Raw genomic sequence first — 20,623 nt, forward strand, 5'->3', positions numbered from 1 at the left:
TATGACTTTTACAGATTTGTCAGTCTAATCTGCCGCTGTGTGCAATGACTTCCTCCGGCTCCCCAGAGCTATTGTCTATGAATGAATATGGACTTCTTTTATTCCACGGGTGTGCCACCTGGCGGTGCGTCACGGCTCCTCTGACCAATCCCGCCGCAGTGACTCTCCGTGCGCCCTTGGAGATCCCGCGGTGCTCCTGACATCGCCGCCCAATCCACGTCTCGGTGACAGTAGAAGGTGCCGAGCCCCATTAGCTTAGTACCGTTAGCGCTTCAGATGTGATTAGATTGGACTGCCGTACTGCTGATATGCCAAACATGGACGCGTGACAAGTTTCCCTGGATTGTCTTTTCCTCATCTACTTCTGCCGCTTTTGACCGCGCACGCATCCGCAAACGATGTGAGGTAGGTGTGCATAAGACAAAAAGCGAAAGTTTGGGAAATATTTTGTCAAGAAAAGTATATTTTTACACCCCCACAAACGATTTACAGCTGCTTTATTGTGCCGCGTTTTTCGTCCCAAAACGCTTCACTTTGAAGTTCCGGAAAATCTGAATAAAATTACATGCGCTTGTTTCCAAAGCGAACACATTATATACAGGATAGCAATGCGGGTTCGATTGAGATCTGCTTTTGTTTTGATGCAAGTTTGAGAAAACAAGTGCCACTGCCGTCCGCCGGCTCAGCATCCATGCCCAACCCTTCGCGCTCTTCACGTCTGTCCTGTAAAAAGACGACGTGGCTTCTGAAGCGTTATGCTTTAGTAAAGTTGAAAATCATAAATTCCTATCATGAGCAAAATCTTGAATTACCAGAAGTTCGACAAAAATCTCCAAAAAGAAGCACATTTTCACCAAAAGAGGTCGTCCTTAATGCGCAGCGTGTTCTTCGTCTTGTGGCACATTCACATTATTTGCTTTCCTAATATAAAGAATTTGTTTCTGTATTGCTGTGGTCCGGGAAGCAAATTAATAGCATTATTATATGGCAATTGGAAGGCATTTATTAACTCGAATGACTGTTTATTTATGATGTCCATAGATGGCAATGTGAAGGAATGTTCCCTCTCAGTGAGGGAACATTTGACTTTACACTGGATAATGAGTAAGAACAGAGGCAATGGCATCTGTGCCATAGTGCAAATATTTTTCTTTTAGTCCACTGCAGCAGTTATTCATCACACAAACCAGAATGTGAGTTTGACAACACAGTAGCTGTAAAGAAATGACAGACTCCTATACACTCTGTGATTCCTTTACAGTTTTTGTAAACCTCGATAGTTTTAATACGTTGCACATATCAACACTACCAGCATGTTTTTTATATCTATATATCAACAAAACCATTGTTAGGGAACAGTGCGTCAGGTTCCGTATTGTGCTGAATGCTGGGTCGGTGACAAGTCTGTTAAAGGGTGAACAGGAATGTGTTGCGATGATTATGACTTTCCATTGCCTCCTTTGTTGAGAAATGCAGCGAGGACATTCACAAAAGAGAAAAAAGACACATGAGAGAGAAGGTGAACAGCAATAGAGCTTTCACTGTGTGATGTATTGTTTGCGGCCCGGTCAATATTGGTTGACTAATATTTTTTTCAGGCTTTCCTCTCTTGATCGATGATTTTGTTGTGGACGGTGCTACTGTTGTATTGATCATCATTATGACTTTTCCAAATAGGCTGTGGGTGGAGGACAGTACTACTGATCCTGGCGACAGGTCTAGATGGCTCTAAAGAACATGAAAATGTCTTAGCTTTTATCTTCTACTCCTGTTGTTCTGCTCATACCGTAGGTTCCAAACTTGTTGATATCTACTGATATAAAAAATAAGATGTGAGGTATTACAAGTATTTATAGGACTGATGTGAGGTGATAGTCTTCTATCGTTGGTAAGCAAAAGTCAAACTGTTTCCCTCCACTAAGTTTGATCATTAGAAGGAGTGGCTTGGATTTACTTTTTGAGAGTTTAATGATAAAATCAATGCTTCGTTTATGCCTGTTTGGCAATACCTCAAGCGTAGAATCAACACGGGAAACAGTAACCCAGGCTGCGACTTCCTGTAACAAAACTGTAAATATGCTGCACAAATCCATACAACAAAAGCGGCAGATTTCTACACAAATCCCCATCTAATCCATTTCAGTTGTTCATTAAAGTGTGCCAGATGTTTTAAGCAATGACTGGCACAGACAGTGGTGCATATGTATTAAAAAATGACAGGCTGCATGAAAAACAAGTCAAATCAAGTCAAGTCAAGTTGGCTTTATTGTCACTTCAACCATATACAATTTAACAGTACACAGTGAGGTGAAACAACGTTCCTCCAAACAAACAAACACAAGAATGCAGAATACTAGATGAAATAAATAATTTATGATTCAGACAAAGGCATCAGTACAAGAGTAAAACCCTGAGGCTGCAGTGTACTTTGACTGGCACCACCAGGCTACTTTTAGAGCAGAAAATAGGAGACAGTGATGGGTATTTTACAGGAATCAGCTGGCCAAACAGACTGGCTAACTCCCCCATTGGGTTTCATTAGAGCTCGTCTTGATGTTAAAGCCTGTTTAATCCACTTTCACAGCCACACAGACCACAACAGAGCAAAGAACAGTGTCTATCTTTAGACAGCACATGGGCAGAAACTTTTCCATCTCAGTTCAATTATTAAAACAATAACACAAATTCCTTGTAGCTGGCCTTTAAATGTCTCAGTTTGAGAGGCTCCCTGGGCAAAACTGTGTGCTTCTGGTAATCACTGAAACCGATGGGACCGGCGTTTTCAGCTTCAGATAGAAGGGTGTCAATCAGTGCATGCTCAGTTATCTTATCCATAAACAGCTTTGCACTCCTTCTTGCATCCCCCCTTGTTCCTCCTGTGGGTAGATGGGCTGCTGCAGGGTGTGATTACGGTAAAGCCTTATGAGGTGAGTGCTTTGCCTGTTTGTCTTTGTCTCTGCTCTCTCTGGGCAGCTACTGTTGTTGTCCCAGGTTCATAGCGCCTGTTTTGCTTCAGAGACTCAATGCTGGGAAGACACTGGCTTCAGATACCTAACAGGCAGCTTGACATCTTTGACATTTAAAGCAGAAATATATATATATATATATATATATATATATATATATATATATATATATATATATATATATATATATATATATATGTGTGTGTGTGTGTGTGTGTATATATATATATATATATATATATATATATATATATATATATATATATATATATATATATATATATATGTATATATATTTATTTATTTTAGGGCTGCGCTGCAGTTATATTGGCACCTAATGCAAAAAGCATATTTTTAACCTAGCGTTTATTTGACAGCTCTTTATAGTTGGTGGCAATAAAGTGCCTCACTTAAGGCCTGGCAAAAATGCTGCTGTATGTTTACCTTAGGATATTGTGCATGTTCAGCACACAACTATACACACCTAACTCAGGATAATGCAGGTGAGGAATAGTTCAAGTGTCGGGCATTAGCCAGGAAAAGAAGAGTGGTTTATAGAGCTAGAGTGCAGATAGTTTGTGTTGTCTTTAGGTTTACAGGTGAATGTGTCAGCTGTAAATATTGCTCTGAGAGTCACTTGGTAGTTGTGCGGTACAGTAGAGTGTTTTCATACTTGTTTGCAAATGTTTGCAAACGTGCTATGATGCACTCAACTTTTCTCTGAATTTTTCGTTTACTTCCTCTGTAATATGTCACTGCCTCTTTTATACCCTCTGACTCTCTTCACAAAGCAAAACCTCACTTGAGGGAATTCATATTCATGACTAATTGCTCTCTTATGTCTGCTTTCTGCCAGTTCCTGTCAGATAAGTCAATAACTAGTTATCCTCCATCATTTTCTGGGGAGGTCCTGCGGGATACATTCAAGGCAAAGGATCGCTTTACTGTACGCATAGGGAGTGAGAACAATAGATTAGGAACACGACAACAGCCAGTAATAGAGTGCCAGAGCGATGTGTACGCTGTGAGTCAAAAGCTGCAAACAACAAGTGGCCCAGTTCAAATGTTGGAGAGTTGTGACTGGTACAGAAAAGGAGAAATTCTGACAATGACGGATGTTTGAATTCACACGGACTCAAACTCTCATCACATGTCCCTTTGTTCCAATTAATGTTGTTGCCATTGAGGCCTTGTTTATTATTCTGAGTTAATATGCTTTCACATGGTATTGATTACAGTAAAAATTGCTTTGTAAATGAAACTCTAACATACAGCGGTCTTTCGTTTCCTCACTGCAGAACGGTTTTGCAGTAGCTCGTGAACATTGAAGTATACGCAGACCGAATCAACAATACGCTCCCTATGCTCATTTGAGCTGATGTGAGCCCAATGGTTAGTCATCCTATTAAAGTCTGGTTTGCCAACTAATAAAATTTTATGTGGGGATTGGTATTTCCATTTTCAAGTGTTAATAAGATGGCAATTGTCCTCTGTTTACACATTTGTTTTAGCTTCAGTTTCATAATGCTCAACAGCTAATAACTCTGAGATAAACAAATGCAAGACTCATTTAGAGAGCAGATTCGTGATACGTGTGATTTTGGGTGAAATGCTTTGATGTATGAGGAGTACGTGTCAGTTAGAAGAATGAAAGGAAAAAATGTGAAATGCTTAAACTTTGAGGAACACAACAAAACTCAGAGATAGTGTATTCAATAATCGTAAGAGACAGTGCATTTTTCTATTACACAAAAGAGTGCCTGGATGTTTTAAAGGTAGCTTTCTTTGATCGTTTCTCTTTTGTTCCCCACACCGCTGGATTTTTCAAAGACCACGCCCTCTCGCATTTTCCAGACAATGCAGCACTCATTGTCTATTTTTTATCAAAAGATCTAAAAAACCTACATATGATGGTGTAAATTGTCAAAATTACCACCTTAAATGTTCAGGCTTATCAAACATATTGTCTGACATGCCGAAGAACGCTACTTCTCATCATTAAGGCGGCACTATGTACTACACAGCTTGCTGTTATGGAGTATGATTACAAAGTGACAATGATTTCTGTCAGCAGGGTATTTTATACAATTTTTCAGACTGCGGGAATACCACTCACTGTGTCACAATCCAGTGCTTTTCCTACTTTAATTGCAATTGCTTTTATTTTGTTGTTCTTTACAGATAAAAACGGAGTTTGACTGTGCTCTCAGAGGCAAAAGACCGTAGGAAGTTGGACACTTTTATTTCCTTTCTCATAAACGTACAAATATTTGTCCTGTAGAGCCAAAAGGGTCATCTGCTAATGGACCGGGCAGTTCTAGCTTCCCGTCCCTCAGCAGTTTTTACTGCACTTATAGTACAGTAACATCAAGTTTCTCTGCACTTATCTGTCTGCTCCACCCTGCTGCACCATGCACAAACACGGCGCAAAAGACACAATCACACAGTTGTAGCACAACACATGAAAAAAAATTAGAGTAAAATTGACTTTTTGCAGACATTTTGACTTGTCACACTAGAGAAAACACAGGTGAATTGCTGCTTTACCTGTCCCATCGCTTACTGAGACAGATAATGGAACTGAGTCACCTGTGCTTTTCCTACTGTGACAAGTCCAAATGTCTGCTGTGAAAAAGTAAAACTCATGCTGGGCTGGAATGAAACAAGTGCATTTGAATGCACCAACACGACCACTTCTTCTATCATTCCCCTATCGTTACCTTAAGACCACCCCCCCACGACAATGATAAGCTACTAATGGCATGCTGGGGTTGAAGTAATGCTATTATACATAATAATAAGCGGATGATTTACACATGCTATTAAAACACTTATGTAATAAGGCTAATCTATATGATTCAGTGTGAATATTTTTTTTTTGTGAGAGATGTAAGTAAAGAGAAACATGTGGTACAACAAAAAATGCCTTATTAATTCTTCTAGTCTTATATATCACGTAATATGCTCAGGCACTCGTATTTCTGGAAATTGTAATGATGCCTTTTCATTATCAGAGATGATGTCAGAGAAAGCACAACATGTCACAACATGGATCTCCTAATTTAAAAGTAGATGGAGAGCGTTTAAAGTCTAATCATTCCAACACAAAGTTAGATGAGACCATGCTTTGTGATTTGGTTCCTGTCAAGATGAGTTTGTCAGACTTTATCAGTAAGTAAGTTCTTTTTAGGATTTCACCATGAAATGTTTTAGCACATTACAACTGAAAAAATGCCTGCTGCACTTTTTCATTTGTGTTTTATCCAGTTGTTTGTCTCTGTCAGTCTCTCTCTTGCTTTTGTAATCCAGCTCTTGAGGCTCATATTAAGTGAATCAAATTTTTTGCAAGGCACTCAGCTTGAATGCTTTTTCAGGGAAGACCTTGCATATTTCAGCAAGACAATGCTAAACTATATACTGCATCTACTACACCATGTGGCTTTGTAGTAGATGAGGTGCTGAATTGGTCTGCCTTCATTTCATATCTTTCACCAGCTGAAAACATTTGGCACATTATAAAACAAAACATAATACAAGAAAGACACAAGGCTGTTGAGCCCTTATCAGACAATTTCCAAACATCGCCAACTGGTCTCTTCAGTTCCCAGATGTTTACAGATGGATGTTAAATGAAGAAGGGATGCTACACAGTGGTAAATGTGGCCCTGTCAAAACTTTTTTTTCTTTAAGTTCAAAATGACCATTTTTCTTTCTGAAAATGGAACATTTAAAACATCTGATATGTTTTCCATGTCTATTGTGCAAAATATATGGGTTTATTGGATTTGCATATCATTGCATTATGTTTTGATTTACATTTTACACAGTGTCAGAACTTTTTTGAAATTGGGGTTGTAACTCAGATGTGTTTCATCTTCATTCATCCATCAGAATGTGTCTTAAGCTGCTTTACATCTATGATGTACCTTGGTTTTTCTCTTTCATTTAACACCTGTTGTGCAATTAAAACAAGGCGGATGATCTTCTACCAAAGTTGAACTCATAAAAACTACTCAAGGAGCAACATGTGGCATAAAAACAGACAGTGGCAAAAAAAAGTTTTAAAAAGGTCACACGGTGATCAACAGCATTTCTTAAAATCCTGCACCTGTGTTCATCTTGATGTTGTGATTTTTAAGAGTAGTGTCAATTTGAATAGACTTTCTAACTCTGGTTGATTTTTGTATAGTTTTGATTGCATAGATATGATACTATGGGCTATTAAACAATTTTCTAGAAAAAGAAGAAGAAGAATGTGTTAATAGTTTTCCTCAAACTGAGTGTTGAACTTCTGTTCTGTTTATGCAGCTTGTCATGAAATCATCTGTTCTTCTCCATCCATCAAGAATTTGAGCAGATGCTGCAGTCATGCTTTATGGATCAAATGTTGTGTTACGGTTATTACATAGTGTTACACACCAGTTTTTGTTACTCATTATTTTGCCCTTTTTTAACTGCACTTCAGCTGATGATTATGTTGCCTCTGGTGTAGCTTTACACCCGTCTCAGTATTATCATTCGCTGGAGTTTGCACCAAACGTTAAAGTTAAAAATGTTGTGCTCAAAGTCAAGTCAAATGAAACGCTCTTCATGACACTTCTTTATGTTTCCCCTAAAGCAGGTCTAAGAGTGGCAATTTATGCCATTTTTGAAAGGCGCTTGATCCAGTGCCTGTCTTTGAATCTACCTTTTTCGTCTGGTTGATTGGCATTTAAATAAGAAACAGTCAGTTGCAGAACTTGTTCGAGGGTAGGGCAAAATGTATAGCATGCCCTTGGGCTAAACTCTGTAGAGGGGAATTAATTGAAGCCAACAAGGCCCTCAGCCTTCAGGCATTTTGGCATTTGACTCCAAAGCAACAAAAGCGTATTTGTATTTGTTTCCTTAGACTTTTGCCAATTTGTTTTACTGTCAGCGAGCTGCTTAAGAAGTGTTTGGTTCGATACTTTATTATTTTGTACTCCATGGTGAGTTATTCTTATTGGACAAGTTGAAAGCTGAAGCTGGAATTAGAGAAGAGGGACACAGATGTGCAATGCTTTATGGGGATTTCACCTTCTTCTTAATGGAAAGTAGCGCACATCCTTTCCTGAAGCGAGGGAAGTCAAATAAGCCTAAAAGTTAATGCAAATGATTCCTACAAGTGCTTCCACTTTAGTTGATTACAGAGTCAGCGTTGGAACAAACTGTGCTACTGCGCCCTTTGTCTGCAATATTAGGATAATATGGCACTGAAATGAGTACTATATATTGCTTTCAGAATGGTAAAAAAAAGCATGTTTCAAAAGTAGAAAGACAGGGATTTATCCAGCAGCAAGATAATGACCTTTGGAAGAAACGACTTGTGGTGAGTTTAAATGATCAAACACCAACATAGTCTGTGGGCGTTCAACCCCATCCTGCTGGCTATGAGCTGGAAAGGACAAAAGCAAAACAGACTAAAAGTGCAATAGGGTAGGAAGTATTGGTTTAACTTTTCGGTGAGTCATTTATATTGGAGATGTTTTTTCTAAACTTTCCCCCCATTAATGACAAGTTTTGATACCTCAATATATATCTTTAAAGACATGGTTTGACTATTAGAATGGTAAAAGAAAAAAACTTCTGATGCAAACCTTGTCAGAAAAGAGCTTCAAGGGTTACTACAGGGTGACCCTAATTTTTTTAAAAAAAGGAAAAGCAATACATTTTCTTTTAGTATCATAAGACATTGCATTGCATGAATTTCAGTAGCCCCAACAGATTTTTCTTGAATGCACAGCCACTAAAGTTTAGTGAAAAAATAAAAATGTAAGCTTTACCTTTGTGTTTTTTTTTCTTCAGAAGGTAATAGAGAGCAACAGTACTGATTTAGTGTGGATCAGGGAAAGCCTACTTGCCCTTGCTGGTATTTTCACTCCTCTACCTTTTGTGGATGGTGCAGTATAACTCTTTAACATCTACCTGGGGATTACTTCCACTTAGCAAAGTGATAATAATCTCAAGGCCATTGCAGGAATGTGTGTAACTTGGCATGACATGAAAGCTTTGTTGGAGAAGTGCAATGACATGAATCACTGGACAAGGCTTTAGGAGCAGTCGTCTGTTTTTTTGGGCCTTTATCAGCTGTGGACACCCTTGGCAATAGCAAACACTGGGCACACACCTTATCAAACATTTTTGCCACAGAAGAGTTGGAACATTATTTGTGTAGCCTTGGATCTAATTTCAAGTTCCACAGATTCTAGAGGTCTTACAGAAATGAAGTGATGTGAGGGAGCGCCAGACAGCCATAGTACATTAAATTTAGTGGTGTCTTTAGGATGATGAGCAGGCCAGGAACAACAGAGGATTGATGGAACTGCAGAGCGAGTCTCCATACAAGTTTTTTGGCAGGGTAATGTTGGTATTAAAAAAGGAAACTGTTTATTGGCTTGGTACCCTCTGTGTTTCTATGAAATGTAATCATAACCTAGGGCGAACATATTTATTGCATACAGAGGCAACACAGTGGACTTGCAGGAGTTGATTATTTATCAATATTCTGTCAGCTAAAAAATAGTGTAAACATGAAAATTCAATGGTTGAATCACGGTTGATTTATACATCTGGATTCCTGGCATGAGTTCAGTTTAAATCTCTTCAAATGAAAGAGGCAACAGAGAAGACAAAGGACACTATGGGCTTGTGTAGCGGTGTAGCGGGGCTGGCAAAAGCACAAAGGAAGGCGCCATCTTTGGTTTTAGTTTGGGAATTTTGCTGCTTCAAACAAACCTGTTTGCGCTGAGCAGGATGAAGGAGCACAGCTGATGTTGTGTTCATATAGATTAGGAGGCACAGTGCAGATTTGCCGTTGCCTTTTTGGCATGACATTGCATCTCAGCCATTCTTTATTACAGCCAAATATTTGCTCTCATATAGATGAACTTTTCTCACATTCAAAACAAATCGCACATATCTTCACACGTATCATGCTGCCTCCGTCTCAACTGCGTGACTGAAGCTGGTCGAAAACACGAAGGGCAGGCAACGTTACCTTTGGATGAGTTAGCAAGCTATCAAACAGCACGTTTAAAAGTCAATCCAAAAAATGTTGGCTTACATCTTCCTTCATTTGAAGTTTGTTTCACTGGTTTCCCCCCTTCTGTTTTCTGTTTACACACTACCAGTGGAGCGGAGGAGATGCTGTCCTGCTGCTGATTGCGATCACAACACTGTGAATGTGTGTTTGTTTGTTGTGATTAACGCAAAAGATTCAGGACTTGTATGATCGTTTAATTCATATTTATATTTTGGAAGAAATGCAGCAGACTTTATTGTAGCAAGTGTTACTTTGGCAGATACAGACAACTATAGGAGTAGGAGTTGCTCTGTGCGCTTACTGAGATCTACTGACTTAAACAATTATGTTTACACTGGCACTGTTTATTTTTTCTGCAAATAAATTATTCTGCCATACAGCAATTTGTTAAATACTATTAATTAAAATATAATTGTGCACGTAGCTTTGAATAATAATAAAATAATAAACTATTGGAAGCGCGATAACAGAAGGCATTCTGCTGGTAGGGTGAGTTGTTGCAGTTCTTCTTTCGAGAGTTCACATATTTCATTAAAACGGCGACATATTGTCGATGACCCCGAGCACTCCTGAAGTTTTCTTCCAGGCGGAGCCACCTTTTTGTTCTTTCTTGCTGTTCATGTTTACTTAACAGCTCTTTTTTATCCAGATTAGTCTCACTAAAGCTCTTTAAAATAATCTCATTAAATCTCATTTTCAACTGAGCCACGAAGGGGGCAGTTAAGAGTTTGCAGTCATCTTTTTCCTAAAGCTCCTGTCGTTACATCAGTCGCATCCTGCTTAATCCTTAATCTCCAGGGGAGATGGATACCCCTGTGACCTCTTTGCTGTCTCTCTGTTTATTATTTGTACTTTGGCTATCAGGATCTGAGGTGATATAATAAGTTAACAATGATTGACCGTTCTTTGGAGCGCAAGTGAAACACAGTCTGAGTAATTTCCCTGGTTTGGTAATGACCCCGTTTATTGTGTCTCAGCTTTGGACAGGAGTTTGAGCAGAGTGCTTTGCTTTCCATATATCATAATCAGGATGTGGCAGAGGTTATTTACATTGTTCACAATCCAGTGTTTGGGCTCCTTCTTAATTCCGAGTTTCACTTCCAAGAACTATCCTGTGCTAATGTGAAGAAAGTTAATCACATTACTGCCAGACCTATGTGTTTTAATTGCTAGTGGCTGGGTACAATTGGGATTTAAACCACTTGGCCTGTGCTGTAATGCTTTGTTAGTGAACAGTAACATTAACAATGCAGGAATACTGAGAGCTTGAGACTCTGTAGACAATTGAAATTCCTCATGTGTTTTGACTCTTTCAGTCTTTGTAGCACCAGGTGTCTAAAGCAAGATTTATTTGTCTCACCGCTGAATGTGTCTAAGAGCAGCCGAAGGGTGAAATGCGAAATCTGTCAAAATGCTTAAAACAAAGTTGTGTTCTAATCAGGTTATTTATGTGAAACAGATTGTCCGGGCAGATGTTTTGGATGCTCCGGTTTACAGAATAATTATCTTAGTACAGGAAAATGTGCAGCCCTGCAACTTTTGAGAGCATGTGCTGATTCAAGCAGTATTAAACTTTAATGCATCTTGTAGAGATCTGTCACACAGTGTATCAACTTCTCGACTCTCCTGCACAAGGCTGTAGTGTGTACTTTTATTAATGCGTGTCTGCAGAGTACAGTGCAAGTGCTTGACGGGACTAAAATGGCCTAACCAAACAAATTCATTGAATCTTACTTTATTTGGGTGTAAGAGAGAGTGAGAGCTTCAAGAAGAATTCCCTTTGTGTCCTTATGGTTCAAAGAGCCATGGAAAAAATGAAATGACAATTCATGGGGCAGATGTTTGCATCCAAGGCAAGACATTCTTCCCCTGGAGCTGCAGTCACTTTTCTTTGTTTTGCAGAACAAATTTGAAAACATGACTGCTGCCAAAGCATAAACATTTTCTGTTAAGTTATGTAAGTTTGTTATCATTACTTCCCCGCCACTGGAATGGCAACAATGTAATACCTCAAAAGAAATAATTACTATGTTTCTGTCTCTGCTTTTGAGCTAACAATATGCCACGGGTGATAAAAGTAGTAAGTGTCCGGCGAGTCAGAAAAGAAAGTTTTAGTGTGTCGTAGCGTTGCTGAGTCACTGCTTTGAGAGTGTGCACTTATTAGGAAATTTTTGGGGCTGTTTTTAATAAATCTCTTGCTTAGCTCTTCGTTATTTTATTTACCTCTGTTGTGCTATCTTTAGTCTTTGGAGATCTTCGTGTCACAGTATTTTTTCATAGTTGCATAATTCAGAGGAATTTAGGGAGTGGAATAAAAACCCCTCATCTCTTAATAATCACTGAATTTATTTACTCCTAGAGTGCTACTGGGGGCATCCTTTTCCTGGCTTATTTTTCTGGTTCACAGACTTACAGCATGTACTTCTTCTTCTTATCTTTCATGCACATTTCACATTGATCCCCACTCTTCCCAGTTCCTCTGTGCAAAGGCACCATCCCTCAGCACCACTAGCAGGTCTTGCTGCTGTAATGGTATGAGCGTGTTCACACTCAATGAAAGCAACAGTGCAAGGGACAGGATGTGGCCCAACTTAACACAACACTTGTCTGAGCAGCAGGGTCATTTGATCTCTGCTTGTGCTTCATCCATCAGAATGACACATGCAAATAGCCTGGTGTACATCCATAAGACCTCTACACATCACTGGCTCCTGGTCATAAGTCTTGCCTGAATGTGGCTGTGTATTTTTAAACTTTTTGCCCCCGGAGTTGTGAAAGATTGAAAGAGCTACCGTCATGTGCCACCCTTTATATTAAGCTATTTAGAATACATAAGGAAAAAAAAGATGGTATGGTGTACTGGAGATTTACATTTTCCCATTTGATAACTCACACATGCTCTTTTTTGGATCATGGCAGAGATTGTATTGTATTGTGTTGTATCTTTATTTCAGACATATACAGAAAAAAACAATATATACACAAGTACACATACTTGCATTTATAAATACGAATATATATGTAAGTAAAAGGTACAAGGAATAGAAGATATAATATTTGTGAACTCTCCTTGAAGTAGCAACTAGAATAGATGGACTCTAATCTGCGATGCCTGGCTGAATTTCACCCTGAGGTGATCCGTGGACACAGGAGATTAAGAGTTTTGTAGTCTCATGTGTGTGAACCTAAAAAGAGCTTCTGTATTATAATCGTGTGATAGAAACAAACTGATCCCAAAACACATCAGTAAAACCAGCAGCGTGTCTCTTAATGGGATTTGCATGTACAACACGTTCTGCAATTGTGCAATTTTCTTTCTATTAATCCCAAGCTAGCAAAATATTTTTGACATGGTCTATCAAAATTTAATGACACCCTTTCCAAAACCAGCCATCCCACAGTGCCAACAGCGTCTTAACTTTTTTTTTTTTTTACTTGATCTTGCACCTCTGAACACATGGCAAGTGCAAGGTGTCATGTTGATTCAAGCGACTGCCCTGAATGAAAAGAAAGTGGAAAATTCATTTAGCTCAAGTTTGAGTGAGCAATGTATCACATTTATGATGAATGATTATGAGTGTTTGAGTTTTTCTTTAGGTTTCAGATTTCTTCAGAAGTAGCTTTCCGCATGTGCTTTGAAAAAGTCCCGCGGTTTCACAAACCAGTGCTGCTTTTAAATTCTTCTTCATGAGTGTCTGACTGTTTTGGAATACTTGAAGAGATGTCATGGTTGGCGTCGGATGTGTGCGCAAATCCATTTTGCTCCATCACTGGCTCGCCATTTGCTTACACTGAGTATAACGAACCATTAATTCGCCGCTGTCACTTGCCGCTCACAGTCGCTCAAAGCAAAATTAACTCTTGATCCAGCAGAGCGAGGAAGGAACAAACGCCGCTGTCATTCTAAACAGCAAACTGTGAATCAGTTTGTGTTGCGTTAATAAGGTTGTTACGCTGTTCTCTCTAATGCGTTTTGTTTTGATTGTATTTTGCATTTTTGTAATTTTATTGCCTCTCATTATTCCCAACATTGTATTTATCTGTGCTGCAGGTATTTTCAGACTTTGAACAACAAACGATTCTCTCTCCTGGTGGGTGATAGTGCTTCATTTTTATTTACCTATTTTTTAAACAAAGCATTCCCTAAAACACCGAACACCCTACATGTTATAGAGCAGCTACCACATAGATATTTGTATCTAAGAGATTACTTCTATTTGTGTTTGGGGGTAAGAGGGTTTTTGTGCCTCAGCGAAGTCAAAAGAAAATCAAGATTTGAATTCTATTTTTGCAACTAAGACAAAGAATGCAGAAACGTGTGAACAATTACTTAAAAAATTGAAACTATAATTCAAATAACTGAAAGTAATTGATAAATGGCTAAAATGCTTAGCTTTTGCTAAAGCAGGATAAGCAGAGGTGAAAAATTCAAAATGGTAAAAATCTGCAGCTGACTCCAAAAACAAGTCAAGACTGCGATGTAAACCATCATGTTTACAGCCTGGAACAATGTTAGTTTCTATAGCTAATTTATCCTCTTTAATAAACTGTACAGTGGGGGATATTTTTAATGACTTGCCCATTCAAATTCATTAAGGGCTCCAGTTTTTAATATTAGCATTTTAAAGCCTGAATCATGAAATAATTTAAAATCCTTTGTGCACTTTATTTAGTTTTTTTTTTTTTTTTTTTGGTGGAGGGGTGGGGAAAGAAGTCATGGTATTGGCCATATATTAACTATAATACATTTAGCTTTGAAGGGTTAGAGATGTGGTCACTTTGATTGATAGATGGATTCCAGCATGGGTGGTTGTAGCCTGCAGCTGTGCCTCGTGCTTTGCCTTAGCTAATTCAAGTCACTGAAATAGACTTCTCTGTGGTGTTGGTGCTTTCTGGAAAATTTCTAATGCAGTTATCTGGCAAATAATTGCTCCTGCCTGTCGTTAATTGTATTGTATTGCATTTGCGCAACAGCTTTTATTAGTGACATTCTAGTATTTAATTAGTATGTTACATAGCACCATTTAGTAGTTATATTTGTCCTGTGTGATGCACTCATATGGTCAGTGTGTAGTTTGTTAACCACATTAGTTGATAACTTGAGCGGGTAGAGCTCTACCCTCTCATCCATATATGGTCACTTGTAGCTCCAAAAATTCAACATTACAGAGCCAAGTTTTTATCATCCGGCCTTTAAAATCGGACTGGTAATGTCATGTTTGCTTTATACAGTCTATGGTTTAGCCAAACCAACTGCGTAAAGAATAAATCCAGATTTGTACAAACTGCACATCAAAGACAGAAATATCCAGATTAGCTGTTAATCAAATGCCACTGGATCAAAAAAAGTGTCTTTATCAAAATAATCTGATTGATATTTTTTCCTTTGAGACTGCCTGACTGGAGCACTGGAGCAAAATCATTACCTGTCCATCTATGGAGAAGTTTTGGCTGTCATAACTAGAGACGCAATGGTCAGCCGATCATGCTCACGTATGTCTCGTTATGAGCCGGTCCCTTTCAGTGGTGCAGGTGCAGCCACAAGCCAACAGCCTCAGTAGGAGCCTCGTTATGAGCAGTCAAGAAAAAGAGGACAAAGTTGTTGTTCTGTTATCTGGTGATGTCATAAACATACTAGAAAATAATGCCATGCCTTTTACTATTCAGGACTATTATAAAGTTGTGTTTTACAGTTTATTACATTTTTATTACCTTTTTTATTCCGTTTCTTATTTTATTTTAAGTCCTCTCTTTCTCCCTCTGCACAGCATTTTATTGGATCTTCACTTTAAACGCTCCGAAAATAAAGCTCAGATCTCTTTTCTGTTATAGCTCAATTTCACTATGAAGATCTTGGGGGTCCCCATTACTGTTTATGACTTACTGTTTGTGCAGCATTAAAAGGTCAAACTGGACAAATAACTTGTGAAAAAACAAACAAATGGCCTAAAGATGCTTTTTTCCCATGATTTCTAAATGCAAGGTAAACATATCATTCTCTCTGAAGTGACTTCTTGCACACACAAACACTTCTCGGCATTATACATGCTTAGTTATGGCCTAACATATTAAAAAGTCACCCAGTAAGTCTCACAGATGTATGAGAACAGAGTATATTTTTTTGTGTGTGTGCTTGTGGGAGACACTGAGTGCGCTCTGATTAAACGGATCAAGGGGGCCAGATTTAACAGTGTGTTTCTCCTGATGTTGTGGCACCGGCCTCTTAACCACATTTTTCACCTCTTTCCTTTATTTAGGTATTTATTTATTTATTTATTTCATGACACTCCACAGGAAGTATTTCATGACTATCACTGGTACAGAAAGATGAATATTAGAAATAGCCTTTGTCTGATGGATGACCATCTTCATTTGAAATCCTAGAATATCCTTTTGTTGGTACTGGCGATGGAACAATGCAGTTAAATTCCTTTGTGCATGAATAATTCTTTTTGTGCCTTTCGGGACATTGTAATATAGCCCTCTTTCTCAAACAGTTGTGAGCTAAATGGAATTGGAATGAAGCACAGTGTTTGGGAGTCAGTGTTCTCCCATTTCTGATGACCGATGGCAGAAGAGAGATGAAAAGCCTAATGTAAAAAGCCGTGCCTCTGCTTCTTTTCCTCCCCACCTCCTCTACTCTCTGCTTTCCTCCCTTCTCACCTAAGCTGCAGTGGATCTTTTCAGTGTCATAAAAGAATGCAGATGGGTCTGCCAGTCCTGTTCATATACACAGCAAATAGATGGGGAAAACATGCAGCCACATATTCCGCCTCTTCTTCTCCCTGCCATTCATTCCATCCTCATCCTTATTTCCATTCCCTCTTTTTTCCCACCTTCTTTCTAAGTTATGGTAGTGTACTTCATCAGGGAAGTACCAACAACCCACACAGTTTTGGCTGATTGAGCATGCTAAGAGCTTTGCGCTTTGGGGATTCTGAATTCTTTTATGCTTTATCTTTGTGGTATTTGTGATGATGAAGCCCTGGATGGTGGCTGGATGAATGGGTTTAAGAATTTCACTCTGTGCAGCAAGGATACCCATCATTTGTCAAGCAAGCTGCATTCCGCTATCCATCAAAGGCAATGCTATCCATTAACTTGAATGTCGGTGAAAAGTTTACTTGTACACCAGCTGGATGCTATACATTCTGAGTCAGTCATAAACAGAAAATTGGTTTGTTCTTTGGACATTTTGCTACCAAACTCTAGGATTTTCTTTTTTCCTTCTCTGTAGTTAAATTGACCAGATTTTATATTTTAAAAAAATCGACTTTTTAGGTCTGTGTTGCTCAGTTAGTGGTCCCATTTGGACTAATAGTTACATTTATTTTTTCCCTGTATCCTTCACACCTCTGTGCCTCACGCCTCCTCTTATGCTGTCAGCACACATTCACAGTATTTCTAATTGAGTTTTTGGACAGCCTGCCCGGTCTCAAACGCTCCACGAGAGATAAAAGAAATTTTGCATTACAACATCAAAGGGTCACCCCCCCCCCCTCCCCATCACATAGACACACAGCCTCATCCCATTCCACTCCGACACTCACCAAAACATGTTAAGATCAAATGAACATCTAAGGTCATAGCAGCTACTAAGGGTTAATGATGTGGAGACCGGGATTGGATTTTTTAATTCACACTCTGGGCAGATAAATACCCTCAACCCATGCGAGTCCCATCCTTCCACTGATGACTCATACACTTTGCAAACAGCCTGTTTATTTAAAGTGCTTAATATGAATACATTTGCCTGTAATTTGACTTGGCTTGGGTTAGACCTGTCATTATCTGACACTGTCTACATCGCCAGGATCAATAGGCTGTTAATAGGAGCACATCTAAATTCATGGCATAATGGCATGAATTATCCTCTAGTACAGAGGCTTAGTTCAAGTTAGAGGTAATTCACAGTGAAGTGGCACATTCCTGAAATAATTTTATTTTTTTTCTCCTTTTTATCAGTTCTAAATCTCTTAATGTAGTAGGATTTTTCTTTACTTGGTATAACTCTTACATGGGTTTTCTTCAGTATGCTGCTTTATAACTTATATAGAGAGCCAGAGGTTTTAATCCACTGACCCTGAATGATAGAATTCATCTAAATAAACACTTGAAAGTGCAGGTTTCTCTGTGTATTTGTTAGTTTCAGTTCAAAGGGATAGTCATTAATGGTTTTTTTCTGTATTAGACTTGCCATTCAGCATAGAAGCTTTATCAGCCCAGCAGGTATTTCAGGGTATTTCAAAACCTATTTACTGCATGTGAAATCAGCTATGGTTTCAGTATATGTAACTTTGCTGAAAAACCTGTCTCAAAAGCAAAGGCCAAAGAAAATTCCAAGTACCCTGTGGAGTAAACAAACATACATTGTTATTCATCAAAACGTTTGTTTGTGTATTCACTATCGCCACTGCAGAGCTGATTGTTTGTGCATTTTAAACACAAACACAATGTATGTCTCTTTTGCTTGCTACGACCACAAGCCAGTACTAAGCCTGTAAAAACAAGGAGGGGCCTGCTCGAGATCTGGTGATTTTAAAAATTAGATCGATCAGCTGATTCTTTTTCTTCTTTCAAACACACAAAACATAAACAGATTTTCCTAGCATTATTTTTGTTTTATTGTCAGTAGAGCCCAATATGTTGGCCGATATTAGCTATTAGGGCTGCACGATTTTGCATAAAATGAGAATCATGATTTTTTTGGCTTAGAATTGAGATCACGATTCTCTCACGATTTTCTTTTCCAATATAAATATTTATTGCACTTATTAACTGCACATCAACTTCGTAACAGTTGCGACAGAACATAAAAACAATAAATAAACATAACAAAACAATAAATGTCTCACATTTTGTCCTTGAAGCAAAATGTTGTACTGCTTGTAATTCCACCTCCACCGTTGCTCGACACTGCGTGTATAGAACAGGTAGTGCAACATTTGAAAAATAGTTGCGGGATGGCACTGTGTAGCGTTTGTCTAGGGCAGGGGTGCCCAATCCCGGTCCTCGAGAGCTACCGTCCTGCAGCTTTTAGATGCATCCCTACTCCAACACAGCTGAATCAAATGGTTTGATTACCTCTTCAGCATGCCATCGTGTTTGGCAAAGGCCTGATAACAAGCCATTCATTTGATTCAGCTGTGTTGGAGTAGGGATGCATCTAAAAGCTGCAGGATAGTAGCTCTCGAGGACTGGGATTGGGCAGCCCTGGTCTAGGGTGTTGACCGCAGTATCATTTTCATACATCCCTCGCTTTGCACAGTGTTGATGGGAGCCATATCTTTGGTCAGGTGATAAGTGATAGCCTCTGTAATTTCTTTGTGCCTGCGGGAGTTCGACGGGTATAGGGAAGCGCTGTTCCCGTTATTGATGTTTGGGTGGTTGACCGGGACGGATTTTCTCCTGTCACTTTCTTGGCCTTACAGCTTCGTCTCTCCGTTTTTTCCCCTGCCAGCTGGCTTCTGTATCACGTGGTATAAGGCTCCGCCCTTGTCATTTGCTGAGCAGGAAGAGTGAGCGCTTGTTTTCATGCAGATTATGTCCCGGATCAAAATGCGGTACAATCGTCATCTTTTTTTCTTTAAAAAAAAAAAAAAAATCGTTGTCATTTGGAAATGAGATCACACATAAGTATGAATTGAGATCGCGATTTTCTAACGATTAATTGTGCAGCCCTATTAGCTATGCACTGCTATATCAGTATCGGCATTTATAAAAGCCCACAAATTAAAATTTAAAAAGTAGAGACAGGAGAAACACCCTTCAACTGTGTTATGAGTGTTGATGTTGGATAATTTGTCCACTAGAGGGCACTCTCCAACTTCACTGTTGGCAATATGAGTTTGGAACGTTACAAACACAACAACCAGCTGATATATAAGCAAATAATCCGCAATATATTTCTTAAGGAAATCTGTTTGTGTTGTTTGGGACTGACAGAAACAATTATTGGCAGATATATCAAAATATCGGCATTGATAATAAAAATCCTTTATCGGTCGTAACAGTAACTCATGGCAAGTCGCAGATTACCCCTTTATGCTGGTTGTTGTGTTTATACATGTAGCATTAAATGATATGCATTATGCTGTTATTATGCTGATCCCAATGTATTGACATATAGTTAATACTGGCATAGTGGTGAAATTCGCAGTGGTTTTTTTTTTTTACTTTACTTTTTATTATTCTTAAAGCGAAAATGTGCCAGTCCAAACATCACAAATGCTTAAGTCTTGTTGTCTTTTGACATGAGAGTGTGTGGCAGCTTTCCTTTTGAGATTTCGTGGTACTGACCTTTGAGTTTATATTTGGATCACAGATTGTGCCTCTAAAGAGCTTAACTGTCTCACATTCATGCGGTTTTTTGGAAGGTCGCAAAGACCTGTTCTGCCATCACTGCTGATTAATCTGAAAACAAAAATTGAATGACTCTTAAATCAGTCTAAAAATTGGCTCTGACGGTGTAGATATTGTCTCGGTGTGGACCACTTCAGAGAGAAGAAGATTTAACAAACGTGCGAGAGTGAGAATGCCTTGGCAAATTTTCAAGGCCTTGTTCAATGTCTTGTTTCCTGGAAGCAATACACAGCAA

The 20,623-nt window shown here is 38.8% G+C and overlaps 1 protein-coding gene across 1 annotated transcript in view; it reads left to right on the plus strand.

Moving 5' to 3' along the window:
* The first annotated feature begins 209 nt into the window (after positions 1-209).
* chrm3a (cholinergic receptor, muscarinic 3a) overlaps positions 210-20,623 on the plus strand; it is a 79,921-nt gene continuing 59,507 nt past the window's right edge. Inside the window, exon 1 of the mRNA XM_085296511.1 lies at positions 210-405. The gene's annotated coding sequence lies outside the window, so the exon portion shown is untranslated. The remainder of the gene's footprint in view (positions 406-20,623) is intronic.

Source organism: Mchenga conophoros, linkage group LG13 (assembly GCF_057382185.1).
Source record: "Mchenga conophoros isolate Kocher_MC1m ecotype Shallow Benthic linkage group LG13, M_conophoros_male_GT1.1, whole genome shotgun sequence".
NCBI lineage: Eukaryota > Metazoa > Chordata > Actinopteri > Cichliformes > Cichlidae > Mchenga > Mchenga conophoros.